Below are 26,546 nucleotides of genomic sequence, written 5' to 3' on the forward strand. Positions count from 1 at the left end.
AGTGGGCTTCATTTTAGTAATTAAAGTTAAGACTTCCTGGTGAGTTACAGGATTAAAATTATTAAAGTGCTGAATGCAATGTGACAGGGTCTGCTAAGCTAGTATTTGGTTTGTACTGTGATGCTGAGATCTGGGATCTTATATTTTTAATTTTCTCATTGAAGAAGTTCATAAAGTCTGTACTGCTAATATCTGTTGGTATTTTGCACTGTTGATCTGAATTCCCATTTGTTAATTTAGCCACTGCTCTAAAAAGTACCCTAGGATTTTTATTATTGCTATCTATTAATGTAGAATAGTATTCTGAGCGAGCTTTAAAGAGGGCTTTTTATATTTATATACACTCTCTGTCCATGCAATTTGAAAGACATGTAGCTTTGTTGTTCTCCATCTGCGCTCCAGTTTTCTACACTCTAATTTAAGAGCTCGAGTATTTTCATTAAACCAGGGAGAGTTTCTATGTGCTTTGATCACTTTTGTTTTAGGGGAGCCACTGTGTCCAGAGCATCTCTCAAGGTCACATTATAATGTGATATTAGCTGATCTAAATTGTTTTCCACGTTTACATTTGATGTTAACTGATCTAAATGGTTTTCCACAATTACACTCGACTTACTCAAGGTATCTATAAATTTTGAAGCAGAATTACAATCTAGATGTCGCACTGTCTTTGTTTTAATCTGTGAGTGCTTGGCATGGGCAGAACTAAATCAAACGTAATTAAGAAGTGATCGGAAATAACTACATTTAATGGAGTAATATTTAAATTTTGAATTTCAACTTTGTAAGTTATAATTAAATCTAATGTATGGTTATGATTATGAGTTGGACCTTTGACAATCTGACAAAATCCTACTGAATTTAACAAATAAGTAAAACATTTGCTAAAAGTGTCAGTTTCCACATCAATGTGTACATTAAAATCCCCCATCAGAACTACGTGATCATAATTTATAGCCAAATCAGACAGAAGGTTGCTAAATTCAGTCATGAACAATGAATATGGCCCTGGTGGTCTGTAGACTAGCACTATAATTGTGTTGGAATCTGTTTTAATATTTAAAATGAATGCCTCAAAGGATGTAAAGTTGCCTAAATTTTTAGGAGTGATTTGCATTTTGTTACAATGAATTATTCCAAGGCCTCCTCCTCGACCAGAATCTCTAGACTTATGAAGGAACGAGTATCCATCTGGTGACGCCTCAGCTAGGGGAACAGTGTCATATTTACTAAGCCAGGTTTCAGTAAGAAGACACAGATCAGATTTTGTACTTAATATTATATCATTTACCAAAACAGCTTTAGTGCCAAGAGAGCGAATGTTCAATAAACAGCATTTAAAACTGCATGGTTCTTTCTGAACTGCTGATATATTTTTTGTTTTAATTTGAATTAAATTTCTATTACAGATGCCCCTGGTGGAGTGTCTGGTTTTATCCCTTGGTCTAATTATACACCTTATTTTTTGGTTATCAATTAATTTATGGTTTGTTTCAAGACTAAATTTACTGGATGCCCCACAACAGGGATTATGGGTAACAGCTTCAGGAAAATAACAGGTGGGAATAAACAACAGCCTGTGATTTAAGATCACATGACTGCGGCCTGGGCTTTCCACTTTATACCACAAAGTGGCTGCAATAGTTTACAGTACACAAAACTTATTTTACAACAAGAGCTTCTGCAGAATTTGGCATAGTTTGGAAAATCAAAACAATTTTTACATTTTGCAATGGAGTTTGCACACTCATTTGAACAATAAGTTCTGACCCACTTATTCCAATTTAAGGTCATGGGGGACCTGACTTCAATGCAGACATCAAAGGAATACCAGTCCATCTAAGGCCAGACACAGATATTAGACCAACGAGGTGCAAATTAGCACAACTTAGAAAGATAGCATCAAAAATTGAGTACAATTGAGGAGGTGATAAGCGAACCCCACTGTTTTTACTTTGCCTTAAGTTTGGTGAAAAATTGCGGAAAATATTTGGACGCTTTGCCGAACTGAGAGAAATCCACTGAAGTCAGTGGGGATGGATAAACTGAACTAGTTTTGAGTGTATTTTAATTGTGAAGTGATCTTTTAAGTGTCCCCGAGGACTAGAGAATCACCTGCCAACTATGCTGGATCAGTTATTATGTCCAAAAATCGGAAGTGTGCTCCCCTTGACTTTCTCATATACTGAGATAGAGGAAAAGGTCATTAGGACCCCTTTGATTTGCGCAATATTTCTCAAATATCATATCTTTGTTTCACATCTTAACTAATCGATAATATCGATACACAATAATTTATCTCTATTTATAATCAAACTTTATATTAAAATGATATTTTTCACACTTAGGGAGGTTGAAAACAGTGGTGTAATTTTTTCATGATAACATATGCATTACCTAGATTACATGTAAAGTAAAAAGTGTTATAGTCACCTAAAAACATAGGAAAAGTATCAGTATTATATAATATTTGTTGCAATAAATTGCTATAGGTAAAACTTCATTTAGCTACATTTAATTAAGATAATGATGGCAAAAATAAAAAAAAATCATAAAAATAAATGTATTACCCGCAACAAGGTAGCACCTTATTATTTCCATTAAATCTTTATATTTACATGGCATGTTCAATGTTTACACATTATTGTTAAACTGATTATGTAAAAATTTAAATAAAATTTATAATATTTATTGAAAGAATATGTGATATATTGAATACAGTTTTTAACATCGCGTACACATTTATATTTACGTGAAACAAAAAATTCAGATGGTTGTTTAAATAAAATGCTACTTCTGGTTGAGTAATTTTTATCAAATGTTATATCTGTTTCGATTTTTATCACTATAAATATCTATACAAAATCTGATCATCAGTCTATAATTATAACCATAGTTTACTTGAGAATTTGCAAAAGTATTCACTGTAAGTACCGGAAGTGGCCCAAAAGTTGGTAGGATTGCTTATTTTTAATATAAAGTAGGTGTACAATATCTCATTGACCTAGGTCGTGTTTTCGAGTTATCATGTTTACATCACATGCGGACATAATTTCAAATTTTGGACTCAGGAAGGTCTAAAACGTCAAGATTCATCAAAACCTCGAGGTCGAATATTTTCACGATTTCTATACTTTCTCTATACTATGTATATGGCAAAGTCAAAATGTAACCTAACCACTGCACTACTGTGTCTCCACAGTGGTAACAGCAGAAGGAAGCATAAATTCGTTGAGGGTTTCCCAGCACAAATTTAACAGCAGGTATTCACCTCTCTTGAACTGAAAAGTTCTGTTTTCTACCAGATGCTTTTGCTTTCTCACTGCCACTTCTACCAAATAAGCACAACACTAAAGCACATGGATTCTTCACATTTTCCTGTCTCCATCAACTGTACTGCACTCTGGGTAATACTACTAAATGAGTAGGCTCACTATTACATACAGGTGACATACTGTATAAGTCCATACATAAAGTCTTCATCTTTAACACTAGAATTACCAGTGGACGTTTCTTGCAGTTCTTGACACGGTTTTCAAATAAAGAGGGGATGTAACAAAAAAAGTTTGTACCATATCTTTATTTGAAAACAGATCGGAAGGGGGGTGTGTGTCTGGAAGCTTGAACATGAATCAGACAATAAAACTTGGGGGCTGCACTGAATAAACTCCAGTTTTATTCTCTCAATGACGATCACGCTCTAACAACCCCTTCACCCCAACCGCCTCTCCTGATTTGACTCTAAGTAACACTGCTATTTTCAAATAAAGACGCGCTATAACAGAGGTGAACTCAGATCGGAGAAAACAGAAGCCCTCCCCGCAAGAAACATCCACTCACATATAAGAACAACGCAGCTGCACCAGGCGAAAAGGCGAAAGTCCGGCGTCATCCTATCAATCACCTGTCCTTAAAAAAAACAGCACGGCTTACAGAGCTCGTCAACGCTACACCATCCAGATCTAAACACTAGCATGGTGTATGTGCCCAAAAAAAGTCTAACTGCATTCTCGTACCATTGCTCGCATACTAAAGTGTCAGCAGGTATTTTTCGTGGCATTACACATGTAATTTGTGAGCTTGCCCTTGACAATGAAACAGAGGAAGCTCTGCAGTATACTTGTGACTTTATGCTGTGGGAAGATAAGTAAATAAAGTAAAACTAGTAAAATTAAAAAAAAAGATGCTAACTTTGACAAGTACTATACATTTACAGTGGCTGTTACAGGCGCAATTCAAATGTATGCCTTTATTGTATAATATTAACAATAAGAACAGCTGACTACTCAAAACGTTTATTTTAGGAGACATTAAGACTCAAACCCACAACCTTCTGAATTGGAGTCAGCAGCTCTAACCACTATACTACACAACACTATCCTGATTTCTTTTTCTTCAGTTATAGTCTTGGAAAAAAACGCTTTTGTTCTGTTATACTTGTATCTTTTGTGAAAGTGTTTCTTTGATATTTGGAATTCAGGCTTTACACATTATACACTTCATGTCTACATTTTGTCAATTATTACTAAAACATGAAAAACGTTTCTATTTTAACGATGTGTTTACTGTGCGCAGATCGTTGTAGACACGGAACACACATGAAATGCAAGTGTTCCAAATAACGATATAGTATTTATAAAAGTTGTCATTTTGCTTGTCTTCTCACTCTATACAACTCTAACACGCTGGTAAACAGACTTGAGCTGAGAAAACTGTGCGCCGGTGGGGGATGTGATAATAGGCTGCTTGCTGTTTGCTGTTTATCAACACATTTAAAGGAAAAAAGACGCTGTCGGAGAGGTGAGAAGAGTTTTAAGGTGGGACGGATCTAAGAGTTTTTTTCGTAGGCTCTGGTAATTCTAGTGTTAATTACCTTTATCAACACATTTCTTCTTTATGTCTGAATGTGCATTTTGAGTTTAAATTTATCTGCAAGTTTTCCCCTATTTTTAAGTCCACTGAAGTCCATCCAACATGGTCTGCTACAGCTCTATGATGTCACACTGGCTTAGCAATACATCATGGGGTGCTTGGAAAAAACAAATTTCTTCAATACTGGCTGCATGGTTTAGATGAATTTCCTGAAATTTTCCATGAAAATATACAGCCATCATGGTCATCTGGCAAACACAGGCTATTCACTGCAAAAAAACACTGTTGAATTTTGCTGATCAACACTATTGATTACCCAAAGAAAAACCCACGTAGAGACAACAAGAATGAGATATGCATACTCAAACCCAATGTCTTGTTGGAAGTTGGCAGAGCTAACATTTGTTATCTAGTACTCCTCATTTATGTGTAAAAAGCTCTTAACTTTGGTTATGAAGCACTGGTGCATGTTGGAAACACTCATTTTTTATTAACATTTATTTATTGTCTGGAATATGTTAATAATGTTTTATGTCCAATTTGTTGATATTTTAATCATCCCCGATTTTTTTCATAGGCCATTTTGGAAAATCCTTGAGAAAAATAAGACTTTCTTGCAGAGAATCGGTTCCTTTATCCATAAGGTGAAGCCAAACCAAAAACAAGTTCTCCTGCACAACAAAATCCCACACATTCCTGCAAACATACTGAGGAAAGTCTTAATTAATGTGAACAAATTTTGTGAAGCGGGTCTGCATTGAAATATAACGTTGTAAATAGCATTTATTAATCCATAAACTGAAGTTACTCACAAGGTTGGTTGTTAAAAGTCTCTTAGAGAACTTTCCCTTCCTCCACTGCAGACATTGGCTCTCTCACATGTGTCTGTCTCTTAAAGTAATCCCAGAGTGGCTTGATGATATTAATGATATCTACCATCTCTTGGTAGATTCTCTGTTTTTCTTTTCATTACAGATAGTTATTTATGTTTTTGGTGTCATTGTCATGTCTCAGAATGACCTTCAGGCCATTTTGATGCCTCCCTGCTGGTACTGCATGATAGATATGAATCTTCCTGTACCTCTCAGCAGTGAGAGAGCCATCAATTTTAATCACACCCCCAACTCCACTGGTGGAAAGGCAGCCCCAAGCTGGCAGAGAACCTCCACTAAGTTTTACTATTGCCCTCAGATATTCACATATGTACCACTGAGTATTCTCTAGCCATACAGTGGACAAACTATCTTCTCTTACAGCCAAAAATTTCAAATTTTGATACATCAGTCCAGAGCATCTGCTGCTATTTTTCTGCAGTCCAGTTCTTGTGTTTTCCACCTCAGAGGAACAGGATTTTGGTCTCAGCTTTTCCATGAAAATAATTTTTAGTAAGTCTTTTTCCATACTGTAGATACTTGTACCAGGGTGCCAGAATTTCTGCCAGTTCAGAGACTGATAGTAGTGCTGGGCCTATTCCTATTTCAAAAGGAGGGAAGCGTGATATATTTCTTGTTTACTTCTTTACTGCACTCAGTTTCTGGTTGACCACTGCATAGCCATTCCTCAGCGTTGCCTGTGTATTTGTGCTTCTGTAGAAGAGCTCGGACAACACATTTGGAAACACCTATCTACCATAAAATTTCTACTAAAGGAGAGAACCTGATGATCCATCCTTTGAATAAGATGTAAAACCAAGGTCCTGACTCTCTGTGGTCATAAAAGATCAAAGAGCAGGGTGTATCCCAATGTCCTGGCTAAATTGCTCACCTCACCCTAATCATTCTTGACCACATCCCCTGTCTTTAATTGGCTACTGTATCTATCTCTCACCCCTTCACCACCTATCAGCTAATGTGTGGTGAGCATACTGGCACACAAAATGGCTGCTGTTGCATCATCCAGGTGGATGCTGCACATTAGTGGAAGTGACTCCCCACTCGCTATGAAAAGGGCTTTAAGTAGCAAGAAAAGCGCTATATAAATTATTATATATAGAATTATTATTATGATGATGTTGATGATGATGATGATGCAGGACCACCTTGTGTCTTGTCACTATGTTCCTGTTTCAGTTAATCACTTTGGTTCAACCTGCTGTGGCCACTAGGGGGCGCACCACTGTCCTAACCTGACACAGAGAGACATGGACACAAGTTCAGCACAACAAACACCTTTTATTTACAGGTGGGAAACTCTTCTCAAACATTTCCCAGTAACCAGCACAGCCACAAAACTCAGCACTTTCTTACTCTCTTCCTCTGTCTCCTCTTCTGTCTCCACTCCTCCCAGCAAGCTTCACCTCACTTCCCAGAATGAAGGCAGTGGGCTTCTTTTGTGCCACACATGGGAGTACTTCTGGTGTCCCATTAGTATGAGGCAAAAGTCTGACAAAGTAAGGATCCGTAATCCCTGCAGCACTCCCTGGCAGCCACGCCTGGAACCCCAGGGCTGAGGCAGCAAACGTCAACTCCCAGCGTGCCCTGTGGGAATCTATGGTGCTGCTGCAACCCAGAGAGACTGCCGTCTAGCGATCCGGGGGAGGTAATGCCTTATGCAAGTTCTCCCCCCAGGTCCGTCCCGGGCAGGCATTAGGTCATTGATCATTAGCACATATTTGCTTATTCAAACAATGGGCTGTACATCTGATCTATCTACAAAGATCTCATGTTTTGTAAGTGGAAAGTGTTTAGTGATCTTTAAGGCCATTAAAATATCTTATTGAATTGCTTCATTTTTTGCAGAAGGACTGTTTGAATCTCTCTTCAAACTATTGACACACTAATCAAAAAGACAAAACATAGCCATCTAGAACCAACATTTTTATGAACTACCTAAAGTACCTACGACTTTTGCACAGTGCTGTATATGCACTACATACACATTAGAGCAAAATTAAAAATCCCATATCATCAACACTCAAAAACTGTGGAGTTGACTGGAAATTTTTAAACAAATAACTCTCATTTGACTGAATCCTGGAATTAGTGTATCTATGCAGGTTTTTTTTATTTTGTTTTGTTTTTTTTGTTGGGCTTATTTTACTGCAACATAATTTAGAACTTCCCACGTAATTTTGGACAAGCCTTGTAGAGAATCGGAATCAACCTGGCAGGTGTGCTTATCTCTTCCATAAGTGGAAAATCAATCATCACCAGTCTGTGACTGAGGTGCTGAATACCAGATAATAAATCAAAACATTGTTTAAACCCCCTCCACCACCACCACCACCACTCAAGCAACTGCAATTGACACTAACAGCACGCTGCAAAAGACAATGATATACACAAGATGACACAAAATGATGTGAGTGAAGGAATACGAAGAAGAGAAATAAACAACTGAAATTTTGGACAAGTTGTAATTTAATATTAAAGTACCAAGTGTTTATTTGCTCCTCACATCTGAATTTCCATTCTGTTTGGAATACAGGATCATTTTGCCAAAAAACGAAACCAGCATTTTTTATTCAGTGCTGATTCACTAAAGATATGTAGCCAATCAAAATGTTACCTATTTAATTATTACAGAATTGAAAAGTTAAAAGTATCCTAAAAGTGAGCACTACCAATATTATTCTATGTCCATGTGGGTGACGCATGGTATTTCAAGCTACATTGACAGAATGGCTTAACTACGTAAATAAATCTCAATTGGCTAACAAAAACAGATTCCATATTCACTGCAGTAGAAAAAGGAATTAGAATCTGAAATGCAAGAACAATGCAAATAAAGGCTGGCACGGTGGCACAGTGGTAGTGCTGCTGCCTTGTAGTTAGGAGACCCAGGTTTGCTTCCCCGGTGCTCCCTGCGTGGAGTTTGCATGTTCTCCCCGTGTCTGTGTGGGTTTTCTCCGGGTGCTCCGGTATCTTCCCACAGTCCAAAGACATGCAGGTTATGTGCATTGGCGATCCTAAATTGTCCTTGGTGTATGTGTGTTTGTGTGCCCTGCAGTGGGCTGGCACCCTGCCTGGGGTTTGTTTCCTGCCTTGCACCCTGTGTTGGCTGGGTTTGGCTCCAGCAGACCCCCATGACCCTGTAGTTAGGATATAGCGGGATGGATGATGGATGGATGTAAATAAATCACTGTCATGTGCAGTGAGTACATGACAAATAGAATATAGATAAATTGATATATTTGATGTGACAATTGGAATGTAAAGTTTGAACATACATCAACACAGAGTGCTTAGTTGAAAAAGAAGGAAATTGTGTTCATCTAGCGTATGGGTTTATTACCAAGGTAGGACAAAATTATGATAGAGAATTAGCAATTGGTTTTGTTCAAACTGCCAAAAAAGACTGCAAATTATGGGAAAAACATATTAATAGACTTCGGAGAAATGGGAAAAATGGAGACATTTATAGTCGAGTTATACATGGTGACTATAAACTATATTAACAAAGAAAGTGAAAAATGAATCACCATCGCGAAAACAAGCAGACAGTGGGGGGAAAATTAATATTAAACGTTTCAGCATTTTTTTTTCAGTAAATATATGTCCAATGAGGCTATTCACGTGAAATTCTCATCAGACATTTGTATTAACTCAAGAAATCCACAAATATAAAGAATTCACAACAATCTGGGGCCCCAGAATCTTCAAAATTTAAAGACAACCACTAGAGAAGAAATCAAAATCACACTTGAGCACAGCAGGCAATTGGTTTCTTTATACAGGAGGAGACTTGACGCTGTCATCACAAACAAAGGCTTCTCCACTAAGTATTAAACTAGCATGTTCAATATTTTTTCCCCGTGTCATTCCTCTTTAGTATAAATACCTTTATTTATGGCCTTTAATGTTGTTAATGAAAACAATGTCCTTCCTGCATGGAGTTTGCATGTTCTCCCCGTGTCCGTGTGGGTTTCCTCCGGGGTCTCTGGTTTACTCCCACAGTCCAAAGACATGCAGGTTAGCTGCATTGGCGATTCTAAATTGTCCCTAGTGTGTGCTTGGTGTATGGGTGTGTGTGTGTGTGCCTTGCGGTGGGCTGGCGCCCTGCCCGGGGTTTGTTTCCTGCCTTGCACCCTGTGTTGGCTGGGATTGGCTCCAGCAGACCCCCATGACCCTGTAGTTAGGATATAGTGGGTTGGATAATGGATGGATGAAAACAATGTTGACGCATTCAATACTTTTTCCCCCCACTGTACTATTGGTGGTGAGTAAAGACTAGAAAAGAGTAAATAGCAAAGAAAAAGATAGCAATAAGGAAGGAAAATCAACTATTTACAAGCAACGTGAACAACAAGATATATTTGTAAACATTCCTAGGTTAAAAATAGGTAAAAGTAGCTTAAATGTGTTCAGCAATTGGACCAAAATTGTTAACCAACGTCAAATATACAATACAAGCCTAGCTTACGAGAGCGTGATTAAAATATGGTGAAATTCAATGTGAACTCATAACAATTCCAGTAGAGGAAAGTCTACAGAAAATGCAGCTATGAGATGGATAGCACAAAGAAAGCATTCATTGGAAAGAGTCACACTTCTGTAATATGGAAATTAAGTGATAATAGCCTTGATGATTTGGAAAAGGCATTACAAGAAAACAAAATGAACTTATTAATCATCCTGTAGTGAAGAGCAATAGAGGTCCATGGCAGTACAGATTTTTAAATTAAAATGGTTCGGCTCAGGCTCTGTGGGTGTGAGTGTGTTTGGCAGTGTAGCCGTGCAGCCTCAGAGAGCTTGTTAAGGAATTTGGCTAATCGCACTCACATGTGAAAGCGCCATCAGTTCAGCTGGTTTCCTAATTGATGCTCCACAGGTCATTAGGCAGAGCGCCTACACCCACGACAATATAAAAGTAGCCCGAGCGTGATAGACAAGCGATCAGAAAGACAAAGAAGGATCAAAAAGAAAAAGATTCAGAAAAGGATAGGAAGAAGGAAGGGAGAAAAATCAAACAGGAGTGCTGTGATTGAAGGGCGTGAGGACATTTAAACATGCAAGCCAGTGTAAAGGTACGGGAGGATTGGTGGCTGAGAGTTGGCCACATGATGAGCAAGAATTACGCATCTCTATCATTACAACAAATGGGGAATCACAAACATTAACTCTGCTTTTCCAAATCTCGTACCAAATGGTATATAATGGAGATGTACGCATTGGCTAGTGGCAGTTAGTAAAATACATTTTTGTGGATAATTGCAGATGAAACCAAATCAACCATTTGAAACTGTTTAGTTGTTAGGTTTGTCCTTTTTAGATAATGGAGTTTGTGAAGAACAAACAAAGGACTCTCAATCAGAGTGTTCAGCAAGAGAAGAGAGAAATCAAGCACATTTATACGTGTTTATACGTATACGTGTTGTGGAAGGTAGCCTTGGACACAAGCAGACAGACACAGGAAGTCCAGAAACACACACATTTATTAATAATAAAAGTCCGCACACAACACAGTGCCTTGCACTAAACACCCTTGTGTCAGTTCCTTTCTCCTCAAGTCTCCGGAATGCTTCTGCCACCTTTCCACCTCTCCTCCCGAGCGTTGCCTTCTTCCTCCCAACTCCGGCTCACTCACTCGAGGGAGGCGGCCTCTTTTATAATCACCGACGTGCTCCAGGTGTTTCTGGCACCATTTCCTGGTGTGGCGGAAGTGCCGCATAAACACCCAGAAGCACACTGGGCGTCCCTGGAATTCCTTTCACCCAGCACTTCTGGGTGGGGCAGAAGTGCTGGCTTCCAGGGCTCCACAACTGTTCGGGCCCCCCTGGTGGTGGCCCTCCTGCAGTCCAGGGTAGGTATTGTCCCTCTAGCGGTCCCTCCAGGCGTCCCGGCCAGGCATGAGTCCTGGCCGTCTGCCACAGTGTTTATACGTATACATGTTTATACGTGCAGGTTTACAGGTACACGTGCATATACAGGTATACATATACGTGCAGGTATATGTGTTTATACGTATACGTGTTTATACGTGCAGGTTTACAGGTACACGTGCATATACAGGTATACGTATGCGTGCAGCTATATGTGTTTATATGTATACATGTTTATATGTGCAGGTTTACAGGTATACGTATACGCGCAGGTATATGTGTTGTGAAGGATGGCCGGCCATTTATCCCGGCCAATACCCCCAAGCCGCCAGGTGGAGCCCTCCTTGCAGCATGGAGGTCCCCAGAAGACCAGCAGGGCATCATGGACAATGGATTTTTTATGCAAAGCCCTACTGGATGCCGTGGGGGCCACAGGAGGGAGCTGCAGGGAGGACCGAGGGCTTCTTCGTGCCCTGTGACCTGGAGGTTTGTCATAGGAAGAGCGACGGACTTCCGGGTTGAAGAAAAGGACTATTTACCCTGACCCGGAAGGAATAAGGACTTGTGGACTGTTGGGCAGAAACACCTCCGGGTCAGGGAGTATAAAAGGACTATGGGAACTCACAGACAATGAGCTGAGTTGGGAGGCAGGGTGGCTAAGCGTCTGGGAGTTGAGGATTGGTTTATTGGTTATTTGTGATTATTATTGGAGAATTGTGGAGAGGAGCGTGCTTTGTGCACATAATTATTAAAATAAATAATTATTTGGACTTTTATCTGGTGTCTGACGTGTGGTCCGAGGGTACAAGGGTGCGAGAAAACTCCTTAATTCTGTCACAGTGTTTATATGTATACGTGTTTATGCGTGCAGGTTTACAGGTATACGTGCATATACCGGTATACGTATACGTGCAGGTATATGTGTTTATATGTATACGTGTTTATACATGCAGGTTTACACCGCTAAGTGTTGATTTGCCTCCGCTAATAACATCAAGGTAACCAATCCTCCCATTTTTTGGAAAACTAATAATCTTAGCCTGCTGAGCAAAAGAACATTCTTGTAGCTCTAGAACTTACTATAACTGATGAAGACACTACAAATTTCATGTCACTTTCGTTATTTGGGAGGCTTATTCATTTTAATTCAAATGCTGATGACACTAAGCTGTATTTAACATTTAAGACTGAATAATTACACTGCAACAGTAATGATTTACACATATAGAAGGCTTTAAAAGATGATTGGGCCACATTTAGAGAGTGTATCACATGCATGACATAGGGTCACCTTTCAGGCTCACCTAAGGTATGTGTTACCACCCCAGGAACAAGAAGGGCTGCTGTTGCTAATGGTCTTGTCTCCTTTTCCACCCACAGCCTTAAGAAACTGCCCCCTTGAGGGCAATTAAGCTAGAGAAGCACACCCTTTCCAGTCCACTTGGTATAAAAGGGAGACCATTTTAGACATGACCACAACAGTGAATGCTAAAGAGAGAGAAGAGAGAAAGTTCAAACCGGAGAGAGCACTGATTCAAGGGAATTGTTTCTAATAAAGAGTGCCTATGAGGACGTGTTTTTGTTATGTTTATCTTATTTTTGTTGGAATTAAATGGGGTTTGGCATTCCAAGCATATCTGGCTTTTGCCATGCTTCGCTATTCACCCCACTAAAAGAGAAATACACTGTGGAGAGAAGAACCATGTGAGTTAGAAGTGTTTGGAATGTGCATACAGAAGAACATCAAGAAAATCAACTGTATATCATAAGATGAGCACAGTATGTTCTAGAAGCAGTGGGTAAAATTTGAAAACCTTTACACACATTACTAGACCAAATAAAGAAAGAGCTCAGGCACATTCTAAAAAAATTCTGATCATAGAAGTACTGAACCTGAGAGAAGAGAAAGTCTGCATAAGGGATGAGAATGAATCTCAAAAGAAAACCTGTATATTATTGCTAGTGGCAGCAGCTAAATAGCCTTAACGTAAGTGAGAATCGATCAATATGGTGAACTTTATTAAATGGGCAAAAACAGGAAAAGTGATCAAACCTAAAATTCTGAATCCAAACAAACTGTTTCGTTCTTTCATGAGGGATAGTCTTTTGTTTATTTCTAAGGTGAAGTTCTGACATAAAAATGATAATTTCCCCTTTCTCTTAATTAATATGGTCTTTAGTACATTAACAAACTGGTGCATGCACTCCTGCAGCGCTGCTCTAACATTAATGATGTAATCACAATTGTGACAAATGAAGTATAAACAAAACAAATAGAACTCTAATACCATCAAAATATGACTGGAGATTATGATACATACAAGTCAAGAAGACAATCAAGAACAATGTTTATAACTTAAATCAAATATGATCTCAAGCAAAGAGCCATAGGCAGAGAGAAGATCTGAACATCTACTTCAGGAAAAATACCAAGGAGAATGATGAAGATGATGATTAAATCAATTCACACTAATGGTTGCCTGGCTTGAGTTCTATGACTAATAATACAGTACAGCTGAACTTCATCTTCAGTTATTTCTCCTTTCCTGAACATGCAAACAGGACAAGATAGCACAGACTAAGAATATCTTGATGAGGAAGTCTTTCATTTCCTTGGGTGTTTTTAAGTCCAGCTCTTTGGGACTCTATTGTGTTGTGTTTCCCTTACAGTTATCAACAAAATACAGTTATTTATTTCCAGGATGTTTACTTTCCAATAATGTACTCTTCCTTATAGAATAATTTACTGTTTCTTTATACTGAATGCAGTAAACATTTACACAAAAACTAAAGGTATGCCATTTGAGTAGAAAATATTTCAAAATCAGTCAGAGGCAACTGATCAAAATTAATGCATAGAGCTCATCTATCCATAGCAAGAAGTGAAATGTGTGTGATATTTATTTTTAATTTCAAGAAAATATTTATACATATCATAAATTCAAAAGGAGCTAAACTGCCATGACAGAGATTGTGTTTGCCTTTGCATGCTCTGTGATTCTTTCCACACCTAGAAATAATACCAACCTGGCGTTTACGCTCCATAGTATCAATGAAGAAGATCTTTTGCAGACAGGTGACTAGCATCACCATTATTATATTTGGGACTTTACCATAATCACCTTATAATACACAAATTGAACCTTATTACACTCTCTCCATTGAATTTACTATCCTAGATGGGGAGTGTCCTGATGGCTAGTGTCAAATCTGTCTACGGGTCAATTCACCATAATATACATGTAAAACACTATAACTCTCTCTTCTCCTTTCAAATTTGCCATCTTTAGTAATGGACATCATGGTGATTGTTATCAATGCTACCTAAAGAAGAAGTACAATCAGCGTATGAAGTCAAACACTGCCACAGTTTCTCCCCTTAAATGTGTCCTCCTCAGTGTAGCATGTTGTGATGACTAGGATCAAAGCTTCCTGCAGGGGCAGTGTCATAATATCATAATAGGCCTAATAAACTTTTTTCATTTAAATTTGTCATTGTATCGCAGAAATGAATGTGTTTTGAATCATAATATGCACAATGAACACTTTTACTCTCTCTCCTTTTAAATCTGCCATCCTTGCTGAATGATCTCCTAATGACTAGCACAGATGTTATCTACAGGGGCAGTACAGTCACGGCATCATAATAGGCAAGTCGAACACTGTTATGCTCTCCTATTTAAACCTGTCATTCTATTACATAAATGTGTGTGGTTTTAATCATAATATGCAAGGTAATCATTGTTATATTCTCCTCCTTTAAAATTTCCCAGCCTTGGCAAATGATGACCCAGTGACTGTCATTGATGCTATCTACAAGGGCCAGTGCTGTCATTGCAACAGAATAGACAAGCTGAGCACAGTTAATCTCTCTTCATTTCATTTGCTATTGTAGTATTGAAATGTATGTGTTTTGAAATATCTATTTCAACACGCTAAGAAAATGAATTAAGAATCCATGGTGCCATTTGAAAATGACAGCGTCCTCTAACTAATCTGAGCATCTTGGAGCAAATCTACCTGAAAGGATGGACCCAAATCACTGCCAGACAATGCAAACTGGAACCTACTTAGCCCAAAAGACTTAAAGGTGGATAAAGAAAATTACAATGTGTGGGGACCGAATATGTGTGCATATTTCTTTATTCTTCCAAAGAGGTTTTTCTTTAGCATGAAATAAAAAGCCATTAAGAAGACCCACGTGGACTAAAATTTTTACCTTAGAATTTGTTATTCAGTAATAATTTTAGAACTGGCAAAACACTTTTGCACAGGACATATATGCACATTTTCAAATGTATTGCTCTATCACCTCTTCTTTCATCAGTTTTGGTAGCTTTATTACTTTACTAAAACTCATTGACCTAAACCTTCTTTTTCGTTTTCAGTATGTTCCAGATTTGTGAAAGATGGCTCTTATTAGATATTACACTTTTAAAAAATCTGCAGGTGGCTGGCGCCATACCCAGGGGTTTGTTCCTGCCTTGCACCCTGTGCTGGCTGGGATGGGCTCCAGTGCCCTGTGTTAGGATATAGAGGGTTGGATAATGATTGAAGGGCGGCACGGTGGCACAGTGGTTCGCTTCCCCGGTCCTCCCTGCGTGGAGTTTGCATGTTCTCCCCGTGTATGCGTGGGTTTCCTCCGGGCACTCCGGTTTCTTCCCACAGTCCAAAGACATGCAGGTTAGGTGGGTTGGCGATTCTAAATTGGGCTTGGTGTGTGGGTGTGTTTGTGTGTGTCCTGCGGTGGGTTGGCACCCTGCCCAGGGTTGGTTCCTGCCTTGTGCCCTGTGTTGGCTGGGATTGGCTCCAGCAGACCCCCGTGACCCTGTATTCGGATTCAGCGGGTTAGAAAATGGATGGATGGATGGATGGATAATGATTGAATGACTGACTTTTAAAAACTAAAATAAAAATGTCAAATTATAAACATAGACATCTTCAAAGTTCTAATCTATACATCCATTAGAAATTGTTTAATTCTGGAATGATTGTGCAAACAGCAATTCTTTCATTACGAATGTCAGCCAGTGGACAGTATGCAATTATCATGCCAAATATTTCTTGATTTAAAAAGTTTTTGAATAGCTAAGTGGACACCACATGGCTCAGATTACCAGGGTGCACACTTTAGAATATGATGGAAGCTGAATTAGGGGCAAACATCACAAAAACAGCAGCTGATTTTTGAGAAGCAAGAGCCATCCGTTACTGAAAATTATTAATGTGACCCAAATGGTGATATTTAGCCATCAAAGACTTAGAAGTATTTTTCAGCCATGCCAATATTTAGTTTTACTCGAAAGTTAGTACTTTATGTTTTGCTACCTAGTAGGCTATAGATGTTGTTGATTTGCAGTGACCTAATGAAAACATGTGGCACAGATTTGGTGAAATTCAATAAGGAAGTGTCTGCTTGTGGCTTCCTTTTTTCCTTCCTCCTTTTATAAGTTAAGAGAGAACTGCCCAAAATAGCAGTTCCATCTGTTGAGCAACCAAGATGATGTGAACTTCTTTTACCTTCAAAAATCTTAATGCTCTTAAAATGCTCTCCTTCTGTATATAGTTTTTTCATTATTTTAGGATTTGTTCATGGATTTAGAGTCCAGTTGAAGACACTGTATTTTAAGACTGTTATGTCGGTTACAGGTGTAGGATATTTAATTTCTCTTTGCTGTGTTAGCTTCATTGTCTTCTAATAATTTTGCTAAATTGTACTTCACATATACTGTAGTTGCTGAACAACTCTACATGGTGTATTCGGAACTCATAAAGGTTCTTTTATGGAGAAGTCAAGTTGATTGTCATGTATATATAGAAGAATGAAGTTTGTACTTTTACTCAGACAGTTGATAAATAAACCATAGAAAATAAATAACAGGTATACTTAACATGCAACATATATGCTGTATAATTATGCCAACTATTTACTGTTACGATAATTGAATTGTTATGATTGAGTGTTTAGCAACCTTACAAAACTGAATCTATCTATTTAATCTAAACAGGAGACCGCCTGCCCTGCATTGAGTGGGGTCCCAAATCCTTCTGAACGATGCTCCGCCTGCAGATGGTGTGAGGCCAGTGCCGGCGCTCGTCACACTGGGATCAGGTCTCGTTGAAGTTGGGTTGTTTAGGAATGCAGCCCGAAGTAGGTGGTAAACTCCATCCAAGGCTAAATACCAGCACGAGACCGATAGCCAGCAAGTGCAATGAGGGATGGGTGAAAGAAACTTTGAAGAGAGAGTTCAAGAGGGCGTGAACCCGCCAAGGGGAGAAGGTGGCTGGCTGGCGTTACAGTGTCCCCCAGGCGCAAGCTTGGCAGTTTCCAGGGCTGTGGAATTGACCTGCCCGCCTGTTCTCAAACTTTAATTTGTAAGAAGCCCAGTTCCATGGAGCTGTGGCATGGAATGCCGAGTGCCTAGTGAGCCACTTTTGGTAAAGAGATCTGGCGCTGCAGGATGAACTGAATGCCAGGTTAAAGCACCCGATCCTGACACTCATCAGATCCCAGAAAAGGTGTTGGTTGATACGGACAGCGGGATGTTGGCCATGAAAGTCAAAACCTGCTAAGGAGTGTGTAACAAGTCACCTGCTGAATCAACCAGCCGTGAAAATGGATGGCGCAGGAGCTTCGGGCTCATACCTGGCTGAAACTTTTTATGCCCAGTGGGGGCTGGGTGGTCTCGTAGCCTCAGATATCCGGCAGATTTTGTTTTGTTTTTTTTCTCCAGCCCTCTGGAGTTTTTTGTTTGTTTGATTTTTCTGTCCTCCTGGCCATCGGACCTTACTTTATTCTTTGTTACTTAGTATTGCCTAGTCTTATTTTTATATATTATTTTTTTCTTTTAATATCTTGTAAAGCACTTTGAGCTACATCATTTGTATGAAAATGAGCTATATAAATAAATGTTTTTGTTGTATTGCTACAAGTGCCAATGATTCAATACTGTCTGTCAGAAGGAAGGAATGAAAAAAGCAACTCTTTGAAATGGCTCAGGAATTTAATTATACTGTTTCCCTTTCTAAGGCAGTGAGTGATATATGTATGGATATTTGTAAGATTTTGTGCCACCTTCACCACCCTTGGCAAAGCTTTATGATCTTGAGCCAAGCAGACACCATACCAGGATATGATGCAGCCAGTAAGGATGGGCTCCACTCTGTGCCCGCTAATAAAAAAACATGGGGAAATGAAATATCTGAGCCATTTTTCCTCATATAACTATAAAATTGTGTGTTGTGATGCTCTTGGAGCTCAGGTGATATAGTGGACAAAACACAACTTCACAGTTATCAAAAAGGCTCATTTATACCTTTGTCCCCTAAGACATACAGTATGAGGAAAGCCCAGATGTTTCCATCTATGCTCATCAGCTTCTTTAGGTGTAGAATGGAGTATTGTCCTAACTGGGTGCATTACAGTTCATTCAAAAAGTATTCAGGCCCCTTCACTCTGTGGACACTTTTTATGATGTAAATTTAATTTTAATCATCAATCTACACTCAGTAACCCATAATAATAAAGTGAAAACATGCTTTCAGAAAGGTTTGCAAATTCATTCAGACCCTTACTTCAGTACTTTGTAGAAGCCCCTTTGGCTGCAATTACAAAGCTTCTTTGGTGTCTCTATGGGTGCTTTCACACCTACAGCATTTGGTGCGCAACAAACGTGTTTGGTCCCTTGGTTCGGTTTGTTTGCGTTGATGTGAATGCAATCTCGGTACTTTGGTGCGCACCAAATCAATCGATCCAAGACCTGCCTGAAGGGGTGGTCTCGGACCGCTTTATCCGCTCTACTTTGGTGTGGTTCGTCTGGTGTGAAAGCAACCAAACCAAATCTGACGAAATGGTATAGTTTAATGCACTTTGGGTATAAGAGATACGGGGTTGTGGGTAAAATTCGTTTCACTTCCTGTTGACTCCATTAAATTTTTTAAGTTATCGACTCGCGATGAAATCAAACTGTGGAGAACCGTGGAGTGCCGAAGAAATTAAGTGCCTCATAGATATATGGTCGGATGAGCATATCCAAAAGCAACTGTCCACGACACATAAAAACAGCTGCATTTACGCGCTGTTCAGTAAGCAGCTAAGGGAGAAAGGCTATCCTCGGACAGTTGAACAATGCCGCATTAAGACAAAAAAACTTTGGGCGAAGTATATAGAAGTGCGTGATGCACTTAGCAAGACGGGAAGTTCTGGAAAAGAGAAAGACAAGTTTCCCTAGTATGACGCTTTGGATGGAATACTCGGGACAAAACCTATCGTTGAGTCGGTGGATGTTGTGGAGAATGACAGCTCAACTCTTTCACCACTTGAATCCATCGACTGTGTCTGACCTGACAGACTAACGTGACACTGATGTAGATGGTAAGCAACCTATTTTTTCACTGACACAGTCTAAACATCATTTATGCAAATGTACTGGAACAAAAACGAACAAATATATGTGTGTGTGTATGGCTTTGTGGTCTATTTTGGTTCGTTTAGAACTCAGCATATGTGAAAGCAAGCCGTACCCACGTCTGTTTACTACATTGTAACATTTTTCTGACTGGTGCGGACTAAAGCAATCGAACTATAGTTGTGAAAGCACCCTATAAATCTTCCTGGTAGATCCTTTCAGGCTCTGCATGATTAGGTGGGAAGCATCTGTAAACTACAATCTCCGCAGATAATATGGGGAATAAGTCTGGGATTTGGCTGGGTCACTTGAGGATAGTCAGACTTGTCCAAAAGACACTCCAGTGTTGTCTTGGCTGTATGCTTTGGATTATTGTGATGCTGAAAGTGAACTGTTGACCCAGTCTGGGGTTGTGTGCATTCTAGAGCAGGTTTTCTTCAAGGACCTCTCTGTATTTAACTACATTCATCCTTCCCCCAATTCTGACCAGTCTGAAGCCACCCGATAGCATGATGTTGCCATCACCATGCTTCACCATAGGGATGGTATTAGGCAGGTGATAAGCAGTGCCAGGCCTTCACTAGACATAATGCTTGGAGTTCTTCCCAAAGACTTTAGTTTTTGTCATACCCGGCCATTGAATCTTTAACCTCATGCTCTGAGTCCTTTAAATGCCATTGGGCAGACTCTAAGTAGGGTTTAGCCACTCTACCATAAACACCTGATTGATGTAGTGCTGCTGAGATGGTGGTCCTTCTGACAGGAACTTTGATCTCAGCAGAGGGCATTTTTCACTCCTTGTCAGTACGCATGACAATAAATTTCATCTGGACCTGGGTTTTGATATGGGGGTTCCAGAGTAAATATCATAACTCAAAGAGTTCTAACCATATCAATTATAATTTTAATATTGTACATGGCTTTTTAAATGTGGTGTGGAGGTACTCTATATGATGGACTGGCACCCTGTTTGTTGGTTCTTGATTCCTGGAAAAAGCATCTGCAGAAGACCCTGAACATCCTGTAGGTTGTCTGTTGGGTGATACATTGAGATTGCTGTAGGATGTACAGGATTGGATGTGGCATTCACTAAAAGTATAAAGTCAATTAAAAATAGTTCAGAGTTGACTTAAAACTGTAACAAATCACAAATCTATAAAGGCATTAAACCTTTAAAAACAGAATCACTTCATCACATTATGGACTTAAATAATGTCTGCCAGCAAGAAACAGTTAAAGTTACTAATTACTTTTGCTCACTCAAACGCGCAGCCTTAAAGTGTTCCCTTTTTCTCTACCCAGTGCCGGCTACATTTTTGGTACATAGCTATACAAGGCGCTTCCAAACCTTATTTAGCTGTTAGAGTTTTAAAAGCATTCTTATACACATATTACATCGAGAGTTAAGGGGGCACTTGGTGTTGTGTTGAGTTCAACTATTTCTACATTAGATCTGAAACGTTTGAAAAAAATGCCATCCCCACCCTAAGCTTTTGCAACTGCCTACTTTGCCTAAAAGACAGAGCCAGCTCTGTCTCTACCACATTCTGAACAAAAGTCTCTCAGCATAAACTACATATTAGTTTTTGGTTTATGGTGCGTCATACTTTTGTCATTTGAATTAGCTGTATTCACTTCATTTGTTTTTTTTATTTGCTCAGAATTTTTGCTGTTTTGCATGCAAACTCCGGGACACAGAATGGTAATTGGTAATGTGGACTTAAAGACTACATAAAGGTGACCAGTGACCTTAGTATATCAACATTTAAGGTTTTGATTTGACAAAAAATGTAATTCAGTGTGATCAGTTCAGATTTATGGTCATACTGTATGTACAGAATGCTATCACATTTTTATTTTTAATGCTTGACCAACTCACAACACATGCCACCTAGTGCCATAAGTTTTGCTCACTAAGTTATCTTATATATAAATGTCTACACATGGAAGTGTGTGTGTCTGTCCGGCCCGGAAGTGAGAGGTGGAGTCGGGGTAAGGGCTCCTCCTCTGAGGAAACAGAAAACTCGCTGAGCCACTAATAACACAAGTGAGGCCATCACGTCAGCAAAATGAAAAATCAGAAGAAAGACAAAGTCACTTAGCCACTAACATCGGCAAAACGGTATCCCTAAAAGTTTTCCTCACGCCACTAATACACAAGTATGGTGAGCACGTCAGCAAAATGAAACCTCCGAAGAAAGACAAAGTTGCTTAGCATCAGCAAAACTGTATCCCTTTTATTTTCCTGTCGCTAATGCGATGCGAGCACATCGGCAAAATGAAACCTCCTAGAAGAGAGATGCCCAGAGTAATTCCTTTCAATTACCTGACATCTCTACATTTCAGTTTTTTTCTGATGATTTCAATAGTTTCTAGGACCCCAGGCTTTTTACAGCACAGGCTTACACAGCTAGTATAAAATATAAAAATACAGAATACAATTGGACAAAAGTAGCCCAGGAACAGGTGGTGGATTTCTCGGCCCATGTCTGCCTTGCATCAAATGCGACTGGACAGGCTACAGAGTCCCTAAATTAAATTAAATAGACTCAGCAATGATGGATGGTTCTTTATTGTATTACATGGCCAAGATAATCAAATACGAGGACCATCAATCAATATAAAATTAAAAATGCACAAAAAAGTACAAATATAAAATGCATGCTAAAGGCTAAGGGGCAGAGGAGAGTCTTCTTCCCCAGTGGCATGACAAGACTAGGGGCTCAGTTCTTGTGTGCATGTTAGCATTCAGCCATTTTTCCCTGATGGTGAGGTTTCATAATACTTTCACTAATGTAGCTTTTAATGCTTTTTAATTTTTCTACCATAGCAGTACACCTGTGCTCCTAGAGTCACAATTTAGAAAGACATTTACTAATTCCCCATCACTCCACATTCCATTTCTCATCTTCTGTTAGACAACTGAGTGTGGCGCATGGACATATGATTAGGCTTGATATGCTCCCAACAATAGGTTGCTGCAGCCCAGTGGTACCCAGGATTCTTTGCATTGCCAGACTACAGGCTCACATGCATGTGGTCAGCACAAATATAGGCCAGTAATCACCCTGGTGTTGTTATGAACCATCACTTGGGACATCATCTGACCCTGGGAATTCAGAGCCTGTCTGGTAATTCTATAGAGAGAGAGAGAGAGAGAGATAATTCAAGCTGTTACCAAAATTACCATTAGCTGCAATCTGTTTGAAAAGTTGTATTTGCAGCAGTTTTTATCAGTGTACTTAAAAGATTAAAGAAGGGTGTATTAGCAGTAATGTGTTGTGATATGAGGCGCGTCCTCCGGGAATGCTTCTATTACTCACTTTCCATCCTCATCACTCACGGGGCTAATCTCAAATCCCACAACTGTCAGCTGCGTATTCTTCATTTATATGAGGGCAATAGGCATTTCTCTCCTCAAGAAAAATGCATTGTGTGGTTTGCCTGACTCTCTATTTTTTGTTATAGTGTTTACTGCAGCACAAAGAGTGCCTTCGGTTTGCAAACCAAGGCAAACACAACTAGAAGCCAGAAAAGTCTCAAAAGAAGCTTCTGAGTTCTAAAATGAATGAAATTCTTACTACAGAATATAAAAATGGAAGATAAAAGCTAGTAGTACTCCACACATTATGTAAAAGCAAAATATAACTGACAGTTTCACCAGGTATGTTTTAGCCTAAATGTCATCTTTGATCTTCTTATAATACACATGTAAAATATTTTCCTCATTTCTGTTCATCTTGTCTAATTGCATACGACGTTCCACATGTGTGTTTTTGGGACAACTTAGTGGACTCCAATGGACTTTTTTTTGGTTGGGGATAACCTGCAACTTCAGAGTCGCATTCACACCTAGGCCACTGTACACTGTCATCCTGGGCAGGGACTGGCTGCAACTTGAAAGAAACAGGGTTCAAACGCTTCCTGAATGCACACAAAAATGGAGCCTGGGTGTGAATGAATTATCTTCGATCTCAGGAGAAACCCACATCACGCAAGAGGTCAGGTAAGGGCATGGCTACCCAATGCTCAGACACTGACTTCGCCAGCCAGGATGAGGAGACATCAGAGATGCCTGCTTCCGCTACCCAAGACAGAGCTGCTGGGCGCCTCGCCAAACCTGCTATTGCACTTCTATCTTCAATGTCATTTGCTTCCAGCCTCCTTCAGTAGGGTCCAGCGGAATGATAATTCTTTGAAGTTTGCACAGCATGCCATGGTCTCAGTTAACACCGATAGGAGCATACTTTGAAATTGAAAATAGCCTGTTATGCCGACTGGCCCAGCACCAAGGTGAGTGGCGTCACCAACTTCTCATTCCCTGGCCTTTCCAAAGAGAAGTTGGTGAATTGGTCCACACCCAACTATTAGGAGTCCACTTAGGCTCTGAAAAAACCTTAGAGAGCATTAAAGTGCACTTCTGTTGGCCTGATATTAATGTCCCGATTATCAGCTAATGCAAATTCCACATCGGGAACAAGCACCATTCATCCTGTTTGCCACTAACTAACGTTCAATTCAAGCAGATCAATGTACTGTAAGTATTGACAAGACGGCACAAATATATACTAGTCATCGCTGACTATGCCACTCAGTATCGAGAGTTTTTGATTTGTCTTATTGGACAGTTTATTTTCTGTTATCTCTGCCATTAAACAGGCTGGTGGCCGGCTTAGCATCCCAACTGTTTGCACCCATGTTCAATGAATTACTTAACACAAGAAGCAAATGCACGTGGAGGGTGGAACCAAAAGCATAATAAAGAAATGCATAATAAACTCGCAGACAGAGATAATAGCATTTTTTTATTTGTTTTGAAATGCTTTCTTTATTTATAATTGGTAACTGGGGTGACATGGTGGTGCAGAATTAGCGCTGCTGCCTCACCGTAAGGAGACCTGGGTTTGCTTCCAGGGTCCTCCCTGCATGGAGTTTGCATGTTCTCCCCGTGTCTGCTCCGGTTTCCTCCCACAGTCCAAAGACAATGCAGGTTAGGTGCATTGGTGATCCTATATTGTGCTTGGTGTGTGTGTGTGTGTGCCCTGCAGTGGGCTGGCACCCTGCCCAGGGTTTGTTCCTGCCTTGCGCCCTGTGCTGGCTGGGATTGGCTCCAGCAGACCTCGATGGATGGATAATTGGTATCTGAGTATGTTAACTTGATCTATTCCTTTTTAATAATCTTGTTTGATATGTACATCACTGTCATTACCATATTTGTATGGTATGGACAGAAAATAGCTAAAATACAATAAAATAGCTATAATTAATAATAGCTATAATATAAAATAGCTAAACACAAAAGTAGTGAATGCACAATTTTTACATGTTTTATTTAGTGTTATTTTACTTTTTGGGCAAGCTCATCCTTTTTTGTTCTTCATTTATTCCTGTAATTCTACCTCCTGGGCTCATGCTGGCGTTGAGTTATCCACTTACAGCAGCACTATGAAGCTGAGTTCATCACTTAATGTGAGATGGTCTAATTGGCCACATTAGACAAGTTGGAAAAGAAGATGAAGATCTGAGAAATGAGCTGTGATTAAAAGATACTTACGGGTCTGTTTCTTAATGTTTGCAATGAAAAAACAAGTTTAAAGCCAGCAGCAGGGCAAAAGGACTGTCACTGAAAGTATCCAAAATAAAAGGCATGAACAAAAACCAAAAGAAAAGTAAAATATTCAAAAAATGTAAACAGGAACAAATAAGACAGAAGTTGTCAGCGTTGATTATTAAGGGTTTGCAAGAGAAAGTGCGGCAGATGGTTTTGTTTTTGACCTCAACTGAGTGGTATAAGAAGGAGCCAGTAGTGCAGGCAGTGGACAAGGCAAATAAAATATCATTAGAGCTGCAAAGAAGGAGCTGTGGGATATCAAAGCAATGACAGCAGGTTAGGAGGGCAGCTGAAGAAGAAGAAGGTGGCCTACAGTAAACCTCATGTGAGGAGGTAAGGGAGAGACCATACTGTAGCAGTGCTACTATTAGTTAAAACTGCATCTCCCAGCAGTCCCTGCAGGTGCTGTTGGGGTCAAAGGTGGTCAGAGTGGCTTAAAAGGAAGGCAGGTGTCCAAAGAAAAAAAGTGTTTTTTGTTGTATTCTGTGTTCCATGTACCTGTCTGGCTGACTTTTGATGATTAACCGTGTTTAGTCGTTGTGTCCTGGATTGTTTCGTTGTTCGGGTCGGGATCATTTTCTGTCTACCTGTGTGCTGAGGACTGATAGTGGATTCATGGCTTTCCCGCAAGAAAAGGAGCGCTCCTGAACCATCCACCCGTCTTCACCTTTACAGTGTCTACCGGTAGGACTGTTTGTTCATTCCCTTTCAACGTACAGATCTCTGGACTTACGATCGTCATCATTTCATTACATCCAGTGCTGTTTTCCATGGACTTTGCTGTGGGAGTTATTTGTGTTTATGTGTTTACTGTAATTTCGCCGTAGGGGTGCAGGAATGGTATTGTTTTCGTTTATTTTATTTAATTTCATTATATTCTTTAATTGTTGTTTGA

This window comes from Polypterus senegalus, chromosome 5, assembly GCF_016835505.1.
Source record: "Polypterus senegalus isolate Bchr_013 chromosome 5, ASM1683550v1, whole genome shotgun sequence".
NCBI lineage: Eukaryota > Metazoa > Chordata > Cladistia > Polypteriformes > Polypteridae > Polypterus > Polypterus senegalus.